The sequence below is a fragment of the Pelodiscus sinensis genome, chromosome 17 (genome assembly GCF_052426305.1).
Source record: "Pelodiscus sinensis isolate ZL-2025 chromosome 17, ASM5242630v1, whole genome shotgun sequence".
NCBI lineage: Eukaryota > Metazoa > Chordata > Testudines > Trionychidae > Pelodiscus > Pelodiscus sinensis.
The window spans coordinates 21,056,829-21,071,231 of NC_143068.1; the positions used below are offsets into that span (position 1 = coordinate 21,056,829).

At 45.7% G+C, this 14,403-nt stretch overlaps 1 protein-coding gene across 3 annotated transcripts in view; it reads left to right on the forward strand.

Annotated features, from left to right (window-relative positions):
• The first annotated feature begins 2,520 nt into the window (after positions 1–2,520).
• RIPOR3 (RIPOR family member 3) overlaps positions 2,521–14,403 on the forward strand; it is a 79,035-nt gene continuing 67,152 nt past the window's right edge. Inside the window, exon 1 of one of the 3 annotated variants that reach the window (XM_089769683.1) lies at positions 2,521–2,880. The gene's annotated coding sequence lies outside the window, so the exon portion shown is untranslated. Of the gene's footprint in view, positions 2,881–9,653; positions 9,804–14,403 lie in introns of those variants that run through there. The other 2 variants (XM_075901202.2, XM_075901204.2) reach the window with 2 other exon arrangements.

A 14,403-nucleotide genomic window follows, 5' to 3' on the forward strand; every position in this document is an offset into this window, starting at 1 on the left:
ATTGTAGCCATACATCCATTGTTTTCAAGAGTATGTAAATTATTACATTTTTTAGAATTCACTTTGAATCCAGCTTCCTAATTAGCTGTTCGAACATCCGTGTTCAATTTGGAAAATCTGTAGCTGAGCATTTTATTAGGAGATTGTGGAAAAGGAAAATATGAACAGAACCAGACACCAAATAGTCCATAATACAGTAAAAAAAAAATGAAAACCAACAACTAACACAAGCACACCAAAGGAAGATACAGCAAATGAAGATAATCACTAAGAAATGAATTAGAATGGGAACACACTGGGCCAAATTAAACAGGCACATGGACATTGAAATCAATGAAGCTATGTCTATGAGTGTCTGGTCCATGAAGTTAATACGAAGAAGTTCCATGTTAAGGAGGAAATGAAAATTTCTCAGCAGAGAGTGTTATCTCAATAAACATGGGTTTATAGGGTTGATGTGCAGATATTTATATATGGAATCTTCTGTGAGGGTTAGATTTTGCCCTTGTTTGTAGAGGATGAGGGGAGGACAGCAAGCAGATCTCACAGCAGCATTTGGTCTGTTTGTATGCAAGTATTTGAAAGAAGAATTTGGCATTGAGTTGTTATTTTGTGTTATTATTTTGTGATAAGTGTGACTGATTATAAAAACTAACACAGTGCGGGTAATCAACATGACAACTGTTAACAGAATATGCAACTTTCAACAATCCTTATTGCCCCCATGTACTGGTGGTGTCTCTTGCTGGAAGTTCTAAAGGAACTCTAGTTATTCTCACTATTCTGTTCCACACTGACTGCTGGTTGCCTTTTGAATCATGTTCTGGACCCCCTTATGTTTAAGATTTGGTGCAATCTCCCCTTCTGCTCAAATCTTTACTTCCTCCTGTTTTCCATACCCACTCAGCCCTGGAGCTCAACAAGAACCTCCTATTTTTCTGCCTTTGTCTCCTTCCACTTATTTCCTTGGCTTCCCTCATGAAGCTTCTTGGGCTTGAAATGCCTCTCATAAACAACTTCACAAGAAGTACCACCTCTCCGCTCTTTCAACTCGTTCCTCAAGACACATCTCTCTGCCATGAAGAAAGTATTAATCTGCTTCCCAGGGGAGCTTGTACATAAGAACATAAGAACGGCCGTACTGGGTCAGACCAAAGGTCCTTCTAGCCCAGTATCCTGTCTGCCGACAGTGGCCAGCACCAGGTGCCCCAGAGAGGGTGGACCGAAGACAATGATCAAGCGATTTGTCTCCTGCCATCTCTCTCCAGCCTCTGCCAAACAGAGGCCAAGGACACCATTTTATCCCCTGGTTAATAGCCTCTTATGGACCCAACCTCCATGAAATTATCTAGCTTCTCTTTAAACTCTGTTATAGTCCTAGCCTTCACAGCCTCCTCTGGCAAAGAGTTCCACAAGTTGACTACACGCTGTATGAAGAACTTTCTTTTATTAGTTTTAAACCTGCTACCCATTAATTTCATTTGTGAGAAAGCAAATAACCCTGTCACTAGGTTATTTTTACTGCTCCTGTTCTCCTTAGGTGCTTTTAGAATCTTTTTTGGTGGAGCAGGCGGGGAGGGATGTGTGGGTTTTTTTTTAAAAGCTTTTAAATTCTGGGGGACAGGATGAAATATCTCCTGTTTGTTTTGAATGGTGTTGAGCCCACTAGCAGGCCTAAACAAATTGAGAAGGCCCAAATTTGGCAGGTGCTAAGCACCTACGGCTCCTATGAAAGGCAACTCAGTCACCTCACAGGATGGGGCCCAGACTCCTGTGGTGATAATGAGAGGCCTGGTACTTGGTTTCATTGTAAAAATGGCACAGAAAAACCAAGGTGAAAGCAAAATTGTGGCTCTAAAGCCTACATTTAGTTTGGGAGGAGACCTGCAAAGAGGGAAATACTAGTTTGTGTGTTTGGAACTGATGTTTATAGAAGGCCTGAAAGGGTTTTGTTAAAAAGAAAAACTGATGTGTTTGTGTGGAAGTGGTATGGGGGGGAGGTGAGGATGGGAAGGATTTTGTAGGTTATAAATGCACAGCTTGTCACCCTAGGAGCCTCTATGAGTACTATGAAAGTGTGCCAGGACAAAGACAAGAGAAGAGTGAAAACTGTGCAAAACTGGCCTGTCTGCAGAAGGAAAGGTGCCTGTTACTGACAATGGGTATAGCTGGCAATGGGTGCCTCTGAACCTGAGCCAAACATGGGCTAGCTGCAAGGATACCTGAGGTCAAACCAGGTTCTCTCCCTTTCAGAAAGGAGAAATGAACTTGAGAGAAAGGAATGAGGTGGGCAGAGGAGAGGGGGAGCGTGTGTGAGAACAGGGAAGGGGGGGAGAAGATGGGAGAGGGGGTGGCAAAGGATCAGAGAGGGGGTAAGTGGAAGAACAATTGGGAGAAGAAAGGAGAAGAGAAAAGGGCAGTGGAAGGAAAGTCCAAAGGAGAAGGGGGAAGGAACGGGGTGCGGGTGGGCAGGGAGCCGACCAGGGCCCAGCCTGTTTGCCATTAGCCTGCAGCACGGTGGGGCCTGGAGTAAACAGCCCGCGCCTGGGATGCTTCCTGATTAATAGCAGAGGGTCCGGACCGTGACCGCAGGCTCGGCATGTGCTGGAGCCTCGCCGCACTTTCCCAGCCCCCCTGCCAGGATGCGGGGGGAGGGAGGGAGCGAGGCAGCGAGCGGGACAGGGGCGATCCGCATCCAGCAGCCCAAGAGCCGCGGCTTCCTGGAAGCGGAGCCCGGGGAGTGGGGCGGCCCGAGCGGGGACAGGCAGGCGCGATAAGGCGACGGCTATCAGGGCGCCAGCTGCGGAGCGGGGCAGCCGGCGGCACACGCCCAGCGGAAGGCAGCGAGCCCAGGTCCCTCCAGTCCCGGCCGCGCTGAAGGTAGGTGGGACTGGAGCCACCGCGCGGCTGGGGGAGGAGGACAGACCCATGCAGGGCTGGGGGGGAGCTAGGGGGCCGCCCGGGGGCACCCCCACTCCTGGGCGCCGGAAGAAAAAAGCCGCTTCCATGGGGGGCGGGGGGAGATCCAGCAGGCGCTGGAGGGGTCAATGCACCTGCAGGGGGTGTGCATGCGCCCCGGGGCGCAGCCACTCTGAGATGTGCGGGCACGCGGGCGGGGGAGAGGGACCGTCACCCGGCAGCCACGTACAGGCATCTGCAAGAGGGGCACAGCCGGGCTGCGGACGCACCTACAGGGGGTGCCCGGAGTCACGCGGATACGTGAAGGGGGTGTAAATGCACGTGCTAGAGAGCCCCGAGGGGGTGGGTGTCTGCCTGCAGCAGGTGGAAAAACAGGGCAGAGGCACCGGCCCCTGTTTCTTCCAGCCTGCCTTTTGGATGTGCCATTTCCTAGGCGGGTTACAATTGAACGGCACTTTTTTCACTGCCTGGAGACTTTGTTAGCTTATAAGTACAGATTCGGGTTTGGGAGGTCAGACCAGTTACATTTTGCCTTTGACCACGTTTAGATTCACTGTAAAAAAATATTTCCAATAACTTGGGCCCTATGGAAATTGAACTGATCATGAAATAAGGCAGGTCAATCTACAGGGGAAAACAAAAGTTGTGTATTTTGCGTTGGGAAGCATAGGGGATCAGAGCATTCCACATGCCTGTGGTCCATTCTCTGCAACAGAAGCAAGTCTGATTGCTCAGCGCCTCAGTTTCCCCAGCTGTACAATGGGGATAATTGTCAAACCCATTAATGAGACTTCATTACTTTTTTTGTAATGCATTAGTGAAAAACTTTGTAGGAACAAAAGGAGGATTTATATAGATGAATAACAAGCTATTCACCTTAAGGGATATTTGGAATTAAACATAGTGACGTGCTCTAAAAATAGCTCTTTGACAGTGTTGATTAATGGAAGGTGGATGGAAGAACACCTCACACACACCTCCAGCTTGGAGTTGCTATTGCTCCTCCTCATGCTGTACTTAACTTTGTGCTTCATTTCATTTTGTTGGGTGAGTGACACATGCCCTGCATGCAGAGTAGAGAAGAGGTTACATATCCACACACCAGGACAGGATGAACCTGATGTTACTGAATGGCAGGTCAAATCCCACTTGTTTGCTCAAGGATTGGAGAAGTGAGTCACTAAAGATCCTCATACCCTGCAAGTGAAATGACATTGCACAACTCACCAGGTATAGGGTGGGGTCTTCTGAAGGATGAGTTATACAGCAAGCATACTGGATTGAGAAGATTGGTGGATTGTCCTGGGATGACAACTCCAGTTTCCCTGTCATATGCTTTGCCTTAGAATCAGTTTATAGCAGAAGCAAAACACTTAATATTTGTACAGTAATTCCTCATTTAACACTACAGATATGTTTCAGAAAATGATCGTGTTAAGTGAAAACGTGTTATGCGGGGTCAATTTTTCCATTGAAACCCTCTGCTGCTTTGCAGGGAGGCGGGGGAAGCCCCGCGCAGCCGCCAGCGATGGGCTGGCTGGGGGAACCCAGCTGCTGGTGTGCAAGTGGGGGCGGAGGAGAGGGGGCAAGGCATCTGGCGAGGGGGAGTCAACGGGGAATGGTGTGGCGAGTGGCGAACCCTCCGCCGCTTTGCACGGAGGCAGGGGAAGCCCCGTGCAGCTGCCGGCAACAGGACGGCTGGGGAAATTGTGTTATTCCGGGGACGGTCGTATAATTCAGAAAACGTTCCCTAAAAAAGATTGTGCTATCGCGAAAACGTGTTAAGCGGGCATGTGTTAAATGAGGAATTACTGTATGTGGATGACAGAACCAAGACCTGGGAATCATGGGCCAAACAACGGGATTTGTCCTGGGCTTTACTGTGAGGGAATGTATTGCTAAAGTTGATGTGTTCCCTAAAAATTTCCTCCAGAAGGGGAAATTGTTAGTGGATCCATGTAGCTGCTGTTCTACCAGCCCCATGCCATTCTCCCCCTGAAATGTGTCCCTTTGCAAATGCAGGCTCTAGTCTCCCAAAAGAGAATCTGGGAAGTGTTGTCTTCTTTTTAAAATTATAAAGCACCTACAGGATCCAGTCTACTTGGATGATGGATGGATGATGGATTATAGGAAATGTATCTTGTAGACTAGTGCTAGAGGGGTGACAGGGTGGAGGTATGGAGGACAAATGCAGGACGGGAATTCCAGGCACAGACAGTTGTGTAGAATAAGGCAAGGAGCTAAATGTGCAAGAAGGACCTAAAGTGAGTTGTTAATTATGAAGTTTGGGTGGAGCAAAGGAGAGGGGGATTGGAATTAGAGGAGATATTATATATATATATAAATGTCAATAAATAGATAGGTAATATTAGTTTACAATGTTTATTAAAGCTAATGTTAAAATTATTTAATATATAAAGAGTTTCTATACATTTGGGTACAATGCTTAAATGATCCAAAAGTACAAAGTCTGGTTTAAAAAGTCTTAAGGCTAAAAAGAAGTGAATAGCGAGAATGTAATTATCCAAACTGTAGTTTGCCCTCTACTAGATTTTGTATGATGACTGACTAATGACAACGCAAAGTAATACAGAGAGCAAAAGCATCTGCAGATCTTTACTCTTTACACATGCTTAGGGTCCTGAGTTTAATTGTGATCTGAAGATGGTGCCTCCAGCAGCACAACAGGGACATACAAAGCTATTTCCGAAATGCCAATTTTATCTTCCTTTTTTAGCTTTTCCATGTGCTGCCAGTTGATTCAGTCCAAGTACCAATATTTAAACAAATATGTCTTCACAGACAGAAGGCCTATAGCCATGATTTCTGTGGAGTACAAGTGCAAGGGGAAAATTGATATTCAGCCAGTCATTAGTGAGGGAAGAAACTTTGATTATTTTTGTTTTCTTCATCACTGATGCTGGAAATGCTATAATCATACAGTTTCTATTTTAAGTGAACAAGGAGTAGGTTCAGCTGTTTTAAGTTAGAAGATTGTAAAACATATTTTAAGTGTGCTATAATAATCCTTGTTTTCAATGTATTTTACTCCTGCTACTCGATGCTGAGCCAATAAGTTAAGTGAAAGAGAAATGGATTCTGTTCTGGCCCTTGCATTATGAATTAAGTTCCAACTCCATTAATTTTTGCTTCAGGGTCTCAATCTCTAATGCAGCCTAACTTGATCATTAATGGGCCTCATTGGGTCATAGTTACTGGTGATAATGTATTAGTGGAAAGAACCTAGCTTGCCTATCAAAACCCAGACTGAATTTGAAGAAACCTGGCACTTAGAATACACCCCTAACATCCATCTCCTTATTTGTTAACTCAGGGCTACTCAACTTTGGAAGCCCAGTGGGCCAGAACGATACCCACGCACATGCCGAGGGTCACAACTTAAGCGCAGTTGCAAATATATGCAAATAGCTTCTTTCACACTGACGGGCCTGAATACAAAGATTAAGGCAAGACTACACAACATGCAGGCCCCATTTAAGTCAGTTCTGCTGATATTAATAAAATGCAATATTTACCTGATTTCCACCCATATGCCAGCACTTTTAATGAGCAATGACAGCCCAGGAATTTAACTACTAAAACGCTGCCCAGCTCTGCCACTGCCTTGCCATGTGCCTCTTGCCGCCCTCAGCAGCTCCTGCGCATGCGCCGCCGTGGCCTGGCTCGGGGAGGCAATGCCACTGTGGCAGATGCGACAGGCGTGCTCTGCTGCGCCTTTTGCTGCTTCCCCCCACCCCTCCGTCAGCCGGCAGCTCCCACGCAGACGTGGCTTGTGTCAGACCCGTGCCACATGGTGCTGCTCACGGAGAGGCGCTGCCGCTGTGGCAGACACGGCAGGCGTGCTCTGCTGCCACCTCTTCCTGCTCCCCCCTTGCCGGCCGGCAGCTCAAAGATATGTGGCTTGGCACTCGGCTCTGCGCTGCCGCTGGAGCCCCAGCAATGAAGCAGGCAGGTGGCCCAGGAAGCAGCTCAAGGCGCCGTGGGCCGCATGCAAAAGGGCCGTGGGCCGCATGCGGTCCACGGGCCGCGTGTTGAGTAGCCCTGTGTTAACTGAACAAATTTGATTTCATGGCACTGGGAGACCATAATTTGACCTAGAGTCATTGGGATGAAACGTTAGTGATATTTCAGAGCAGAACTATGTGGTAAGTATACTTATTGAGAGGCTGCTTAATTATAACAACCAATAGGGAAAGAAGATGGGAAAAGATCAGAATAAATATCTCTACCGAGGAAATACAGCCTTGTGGTTAAAGTATGTGAGTAGGAATCAAGGCTACTGGGTTCTGCTCCTGGTTCTGTCCTGCTCTTTTTGTGTAACTTTGAATATGTTGCTCGAGGTACAACTTCTGAAGTTTCAGAGGAGTAGCTGAGTTAGTTAGTAACTGGAAAAACTTAAAAAACAATAAATATTCTTGCAGTATCTTAGGGTATGTCTACACTACCACCCTAATTCGAACTAGGGTGGTAATGTAGGCATACCGCACTTGCTAATGAAGCCCGGGATTTGAATTTCCCGGGCTTCATTTGCATAAGCCGGCCGGCGCCATTTTTAAATGCCGGCTTGTTCGAACCCGGCTTGTTCGTGTAGCCACGCGGCACGGGCTAGATAGTTCGAACTAGCAAGCCATTCCGCACTATCTGTACGCCTCGTAGAACGAGGCGTACAGATAGTGCGGAATGGCTTGCTAGTTCGAACTATCTAGCCCGTGCCGCGTGTAGCCGCGCGGCACGGGGTTCGAACAAGCCGGCATTTAAAAATGGCGCCGGCCGGCTTATGCAAATGAAGCCTGGGAAGTTCGAACTAGCGGGGTAGTGTAGACATACCCTCAGAGACTAATAAAACATGTAGATCAGTGGTCCCCTACACGTTGCCTGTGGGTGCCATGGCGCCCGCCGGGGCATTTGTGTGCTCCCGCCGACAACCTGGGCCGGCCCCTCCCCCGGCGCGCGGCGCACTGGAGGTGCCAGCCCCAGGCGTGCGACACGCACCGGCGCCTGGTGCGCGGCGCTTGGGTGGCCCCCGCCCTGGGGCACATGCGGGCGCGCGGCACTGGTGCCGGCCCCAGGCGCGCGGCTCGGGCGGCAGCGCCAGCCCCGGGCCCACGGCACAAGGTGCTCGGGCGGCCCCGGCCCTGGCGTGCCCCAGGACATGCGGCCCTGCCCCCGGGCGCCCGGTGCGTGAGTGGCCCCGCCCCCGCCCCCGGGCGCCTGGGAGCCTCTAAAGGTTGGGGACCACTGATGTAGATGGTATCATGAGCTTTCATGGGCAAAACCCACTTCTTCAGTGCCCATGAAAGCTCATGATACCATCTACATGTTTTGTTAATTTCTAAGGGTGCGTCTACACAACACCTTAAACTCAAAATAAGATACGCAGTTTGCGTTACACAAATTGCATATCTTATTCAGAAACTATTTCAAAGACTAATAGTCTTGCAGCACCTTAAGGTACATCTACACAGTGCCAAATTTCGAAATAAAGTGCTATTTCGAGCCATCCTGTATCCCTCGTGCAGGATGGTAAAGTAGCGCGCCCATTATTTTGAAAAATATTTTGAACTAGTGGATGGCCTGTGTAGACATGGGGCAGCTATTTTGGGAAACCTCTGGCATCCCAAAATAGCCGTACAGTGTAGATGTACCCTAAGGTGCTGCAAGACTATTAGTTGTTTTTTAAACTTCTAAATTGTTTACCAGTTTTGAGTACAGACTTCAATTTCTGGTGGCTCTCTTTGGCTACGTCTAGACTGCATCCCTCTGTTGACAGAGGGATGCAAATTATGCACATCAAATTGCTAATGAAGCCGGGATTTAAATATTCCATGCTTCATGAGCATAAACATGGCCACTGCTTTTTTTCAAAATGGAGGTGTTTTTTTTTTTGTTTGTTTTTTAAAGGCTGTCTAGACGCGGATCTGTATTCCTCAAAAAATGAGGTTTACGGGATCTGTTGAAAAAGGCTTTATTTTCGATAGTGCTGTGCCTAGACTGCCATTTTTTTTTTTTTAAAACTCTGTTTCGAAAAAAAGAGGAGGACATGTTTATGCTAGTGAGGCATGGGATATTTAAATCCTGGCTTCATTAGCAATTTCGACGTGCCTAATCTACATCTCTCTGTTGACAGAGAGGTGTAGCCTAGACACACCCTTTGAGATACACAGCCATTTTAGTAGCACTCAAATATCCACAAATCCAGCTAATGTCAGTGGGATTTGTGCTCAGCAGCACCTCAGTAAATCATGCCCTACATGTGTCAAGCTAAACAACCAAAAATAGAGGCACCAAAATTGTTCGGCACTTTTGAAAATTTTGGCCTAAGTTGTGTGCCTCAGGTTTCTCATCTGTGAAATGGTAATAATGCTGCAGTATAGAAAGGATTAGTTTTTGCTTATACAACCCTTGGAAAATGATAAGTACTAAGTATTCCTAGATTCTTCATTATCCAGGAGACTTGTATCTGTGATCAGGAAGAGATCTTTGTTTCTCTCATCTATGAAACAACATGAGACTTTCTCGTACGCTATGGTGATAACTAAACATTCTTAATTTTGATTAAAAATACATTCCCAGGGGTTATTTTTAAAATGATAATAGAAACATGTCAGGCTTGTCCTTTATAGTTAAGCATGGGAATCAATAGCAAATATTCTGCCGCTGTGGAGGCAGAAAAGGGTATGTGATCACATGCGTCTGCAGAGCTATCTATGCTTCACATTCTTGCAGACAACAAATAACAACAATAACATAGCTGACTTCTTCCAAGATTGTTAACATTCTGGCTCAGAGTTTCAGTACCAGATGTGTTGCCACAGAAACAATTTAAAGGGAGAAGGACCTTCAAGTGAATAGTCTTTATCGTGGTAAGTATAGAAATTGTATACATATTTCAGAGCCTATAGTTGTTTTTTGTATGTGTGTATATATGAGACAGAAAGAGTGGGGAGAATTGTACTTTTCCTTTCCTACATCTGTTAGCATTTTAAGATTCTCCATACAGGGCTGGAAATTGAAGAATACGCTATTAAGGACATGATTTATGCACCTCAGAGACATTTTTATTAAATCCTGACTGGATTTTGTAAACTTTTTTTCCTTGAAAAGCTGTGCATTTTGCTAGCTGATTTATTTAGCTCCACTTGCAACGTGCTTTGGAAGCAATTTCAAATGACAGTTGTTTCTTTGAAAATAAGGAAGTGTAGACCAGATTTTGATGGTGACAGTTCTAACACGTTCTAACCTATAACAGTTGACAATACATTTTGATGAAAAGAGGGAATGTTGATGGGAAATAACTTTGATTTATCTCATATGAGAAGGCTCGGAATTTATGTAACTGAGTTTCTTGTGCAGTCAGTTGCAGCATGGGAAAGATCAGGAGTAGTGATGTGAATGGTTAACTGGTTACTGGTAAGCCTCTTCCTTAACTGGGAGGGGCTGGAGCAGCTCCCCACTCACCATGGGTAGGCGGTTGCTCTAGCCCCACATGGTCCCTGTCTGTGATGGACCTGGCCTGGCCCCTACACTGCAGGCAGGGGCTGCTGTGGCTGGCTGGCTTGCCGGAGTGGCTCTTGTCCGCGGCGGGAGAGCCACTCCAGCCCTCCCTCCCACTTCCCCTTTAATCGGTTAACTGGTTAAACATATTGTTTAACCAGTTAACCCATTAAATAGGATTTTGCATCCGTAATCAGGAGTATGAAAATGTCATGTGCAAAGAGGAAAGGCAGATATGTGCTACCATCTCTATAGCACTGTACAGCTGTCACAGGCACCATGCCCTACTTTCAGTTGCTACAAATTCACGTTGCAAAATGTGACATAGATTACTTAACTCCTTCTGCATGGCTTTTACCTGCCATAGAGGGGGCATACATATCCAGGAGTTGCACACACTGCCTAGGTTAGCACAGCAAGGAAAATAGCTGGGAAGGCCTAGTTTACACTAGAAAAGGTTTGCTGATATAGCTGTGTCAGCAAACCATTCAAATGTAGACATAGCTTATGTTGGCCAAAAAAAAAAAGTGCTTTTGCAGGTATAGTTTATATATGCTATAGCTTATACTGGTTTCCTGAGTGAAATAAACTAAACCAGCAAAAGCACTTATGTGTCAGTATAACTGCATTTGCAGTAGGACTTTTGCTGGTATAGAAATGTACTAAAAATCAAATCACATCCTTAACTGATGTTACTATACTGGCAAAAGTTTCTAGACCTGTAGGCCCAGCCAAAGCATCTGGGAAGATTGTAAACAGGTCAAGCTCCACAAAAATGGCTCTTCTACTTTCACATTTTTTTGTTATTCTTGCCTTTGAAAAGCCTTGCTCCTTGCCTACTAGCCTTGCACTAAAGAAGGCAGCATCAATGATTTTCCCTCTGAAAACAAAGGTGAAATCCTTGTCTGATTGACACTAATGGCATCCTATTGACTTCAGTAGGGTAAGAATTTCACCCTCTCTATATTTGGTATAGAACTTCTCCATCTGTGTGTCTGGAAGACATTAGCCTAAAAGCTTTAAACTAAGAAGTGTTTATCTCATATAACAATTAACTTTTCCCCATTCCATTACATTTAAAACCTGACTTTTATTTTACTATTATAATCATGTCCCTCAGACTTCACTATACTTCTTAAATATCAGACATTTTTGTTGCTGAAAATTATTTATATAAAAAATAAGGAAACAGGTAACTGAAATTATAGTCAGAGTTACTTATGCTTATGGACAGAATCCTGCATCATCTTAAGTTTCTTGCATGATTTTTTTTTTGAGATTCATCATTTTTGGGACTGTCACTTACAATATCACACATTTAGGGTGAGGCAAATTGAGATACCTGTACATTACCATGTGAGATTAGCCATAAAGATAAAAAACTGCCCGTTATCATCCATTCTTTATTCAGATAACAATTAAATTAACTTCCATAAGAATTTTATGTGTGCAAAGAATTCAGATTTCAGTTGTTGTCTGAAGGGTTAGAAATTAATTTGAGGTATAAAATATAGGTCTAGAGATGTACACATCTTCATATGTCCAGAGATGTTGGGAGATGTCTAGAATTTTCATTCAGCAGCTATTTGGGCAAAACCATTTGTGATTTTTGCAAACAGATCCAGATTTCCCACTAGTTTGTTCAGATCTCTTTTTTGGGCCCTTCAGTAGATGTGATGTGTAGGTGTCTAAAATTTCTATTTCAAGTGCGCATAGTTTTCTCAAAATTGTCCTTTGAGTCTGAAATTTCCCATCCTTTTTTTTAACCCCAAATATAATATGTTTGGAAAAGTTGAACTATGTCAGCTCAGCTACTTATTTATTCAAATACATTTCTTTTTAAAAAATGTATGTTTCCCATGGTAGGGGGAGGGAGCCGCCAGCCGCTTTGAACAGTGAGTGACTTTGCGCACTCCCCACCCCTCAGGTCTTGATTGGCCTGGGGGCAGGGGAGCAGAAGATCAGGCTGAATCAACCAGCTTGGAAGGCCAGATACGGCCCAAGGACTGGATCTTGTCCATTCTTGTTCTATAGTGTTTCTCATGTAGATGTTCCCTAAGCTATATGGGTATAGGTACTTTTATACCAGTAAGACACTGGGAATAGGAGTGGTAATGCACAGGGCTCTGACACCTTTCAAATCTACACTTGTATGATTAAAGTAACAACACTTTCTACTGTAGGTAAGGTCTAAGAATGGATTCTTTAAAAGCCAAACAATGAACAGACGACCATATTGTGAATAACTGTTGGTTGCAGGAAGAGTTTTGAGCGCTGAAAGGAATTAAGAATTGGATTCATAGACTTTAGAGACTTGGGGACAGAGGTGCTATTGACTGTGCGCGCTAAATTAAAGGCCATTTTGAAGTGCATTCCCCTAATAGTGTATGCCAGGCCTGGGCAATATATGGCCCACGGGCTGTATCTGGCCTGGCGAGCCACCGGATCTGGTCCACGGAGGTAGCGGGGAGCCCTTGGCAGGCTCCGCCGCAGCCCCATATGCCGTGCAGAAATGCAGCTGCCAGGCTCTGTTTCTGTTTTGAAACTGGAGGGAAGGGGAGAAGTTTTAGGAGCCGCCCTGCCCCCAGCACATTCCCATTGGCCGGTTTCTGGCAGAAACGGGCCAATGGGGGTGTGTCTAGACTACAGAGTTTTGTCGACAAAAGTGGACTTTTGTCGACAAAACTATACCTGCATCCACACTACCGCTGAGTTCTGTCGACATAACGTCGACAGAACTCAGCAGTTTTGTCGACGTATGTAAACCTCATTTTACGAGGAATAACACCTTCTGTCGACAGAGTTTCTGTCGACAGAAGGTGTTATTGAATGGAAACTGTCCTTTGCGTCCAGACTACCATGTCGACAAAAGCAGCTTGCTTTGTCGACAGAACTCAATGTAGTCTGGACGCGCTTTGTCGACAGAAGTTTTGTCGACAGTATCTGTCGACAAAACTTCTGTCGACAGAAGCCTGTAGTCTAGACGTACCCTGGGAGCTGCTCATTGGAGTAACAGGCAGCTAAGAAGAATCACGCTCCCTCTCCTGGGCTCAGTTATTCATGAAGCACATGGCCAGGCAGGTAGACAGGCTGGCTGGAACATTTTAAGTGCTGTAGACAGGAAGGCTATTTTGGCAGCTGACAAGTAAGTCTCTTGGCCACAGCCTGCTTCTTGCACCCCCACCCTTTCCTGCCCCAACTCTTTGCCCCCCCACTCAACATACCTAAATCCTCTGTCCCCCTTTTACACCTATACCCCCTCCCAAATCTGGCACCCCAATCTCCTGCCCCAGATAACAATCCCCTCCTACCCTAGGTCACATCCCAAACCCCTGCCCTCTAGTCCCCTGACGTAGGTCACAACCACCTGCTTCATTCCAACTCCCTCCCAGACTCCAGTCTCCCTCCTGCATCCCAGTCCCTTACCCCAAGCTCCCTTCTGCACCCAACCTCCATCCCAGACCCTGCATCTCCACAAATATCATGGAAAAGTGCGGCCCTCGACCACATCTTGGAGTGGCCTCCGGTCAAAAATTATTGCCCACCCCTGGTGTATGCTGATGATATCCATAATAATTCAAGGTACATTTAAAAATTAGTTTCAGCTTTTAAAATACATGTTGTAGGTGGTTGATCCTAGCTGGTTCCGCTTTTGAAAACACTGTACCCATTTGCCAGCAAGCTCTGTCCAGCACTTAGAGTTATTTTCCTTCCTTCTCTGTAACTGACTCTCTTGTGCTTAGGCTTTTCTTATATTGGGTTTTGGGTGATTTATACTGATAAAATAATTAGAAGAGTCTGACACCTATGTGAACTTTATTTTTCTCCGGCCATTGTCTTGCCACTAGTAATCATTGATAAGCAGAAGAGTATGTGCCAGCTGATGAGGTTCTCTATATGCAATTCTTTGCTCCCAGTCCAGTTTCCTGTCACAGTGGCTACTGATCACAAGAAAACCAATTTTTCTTC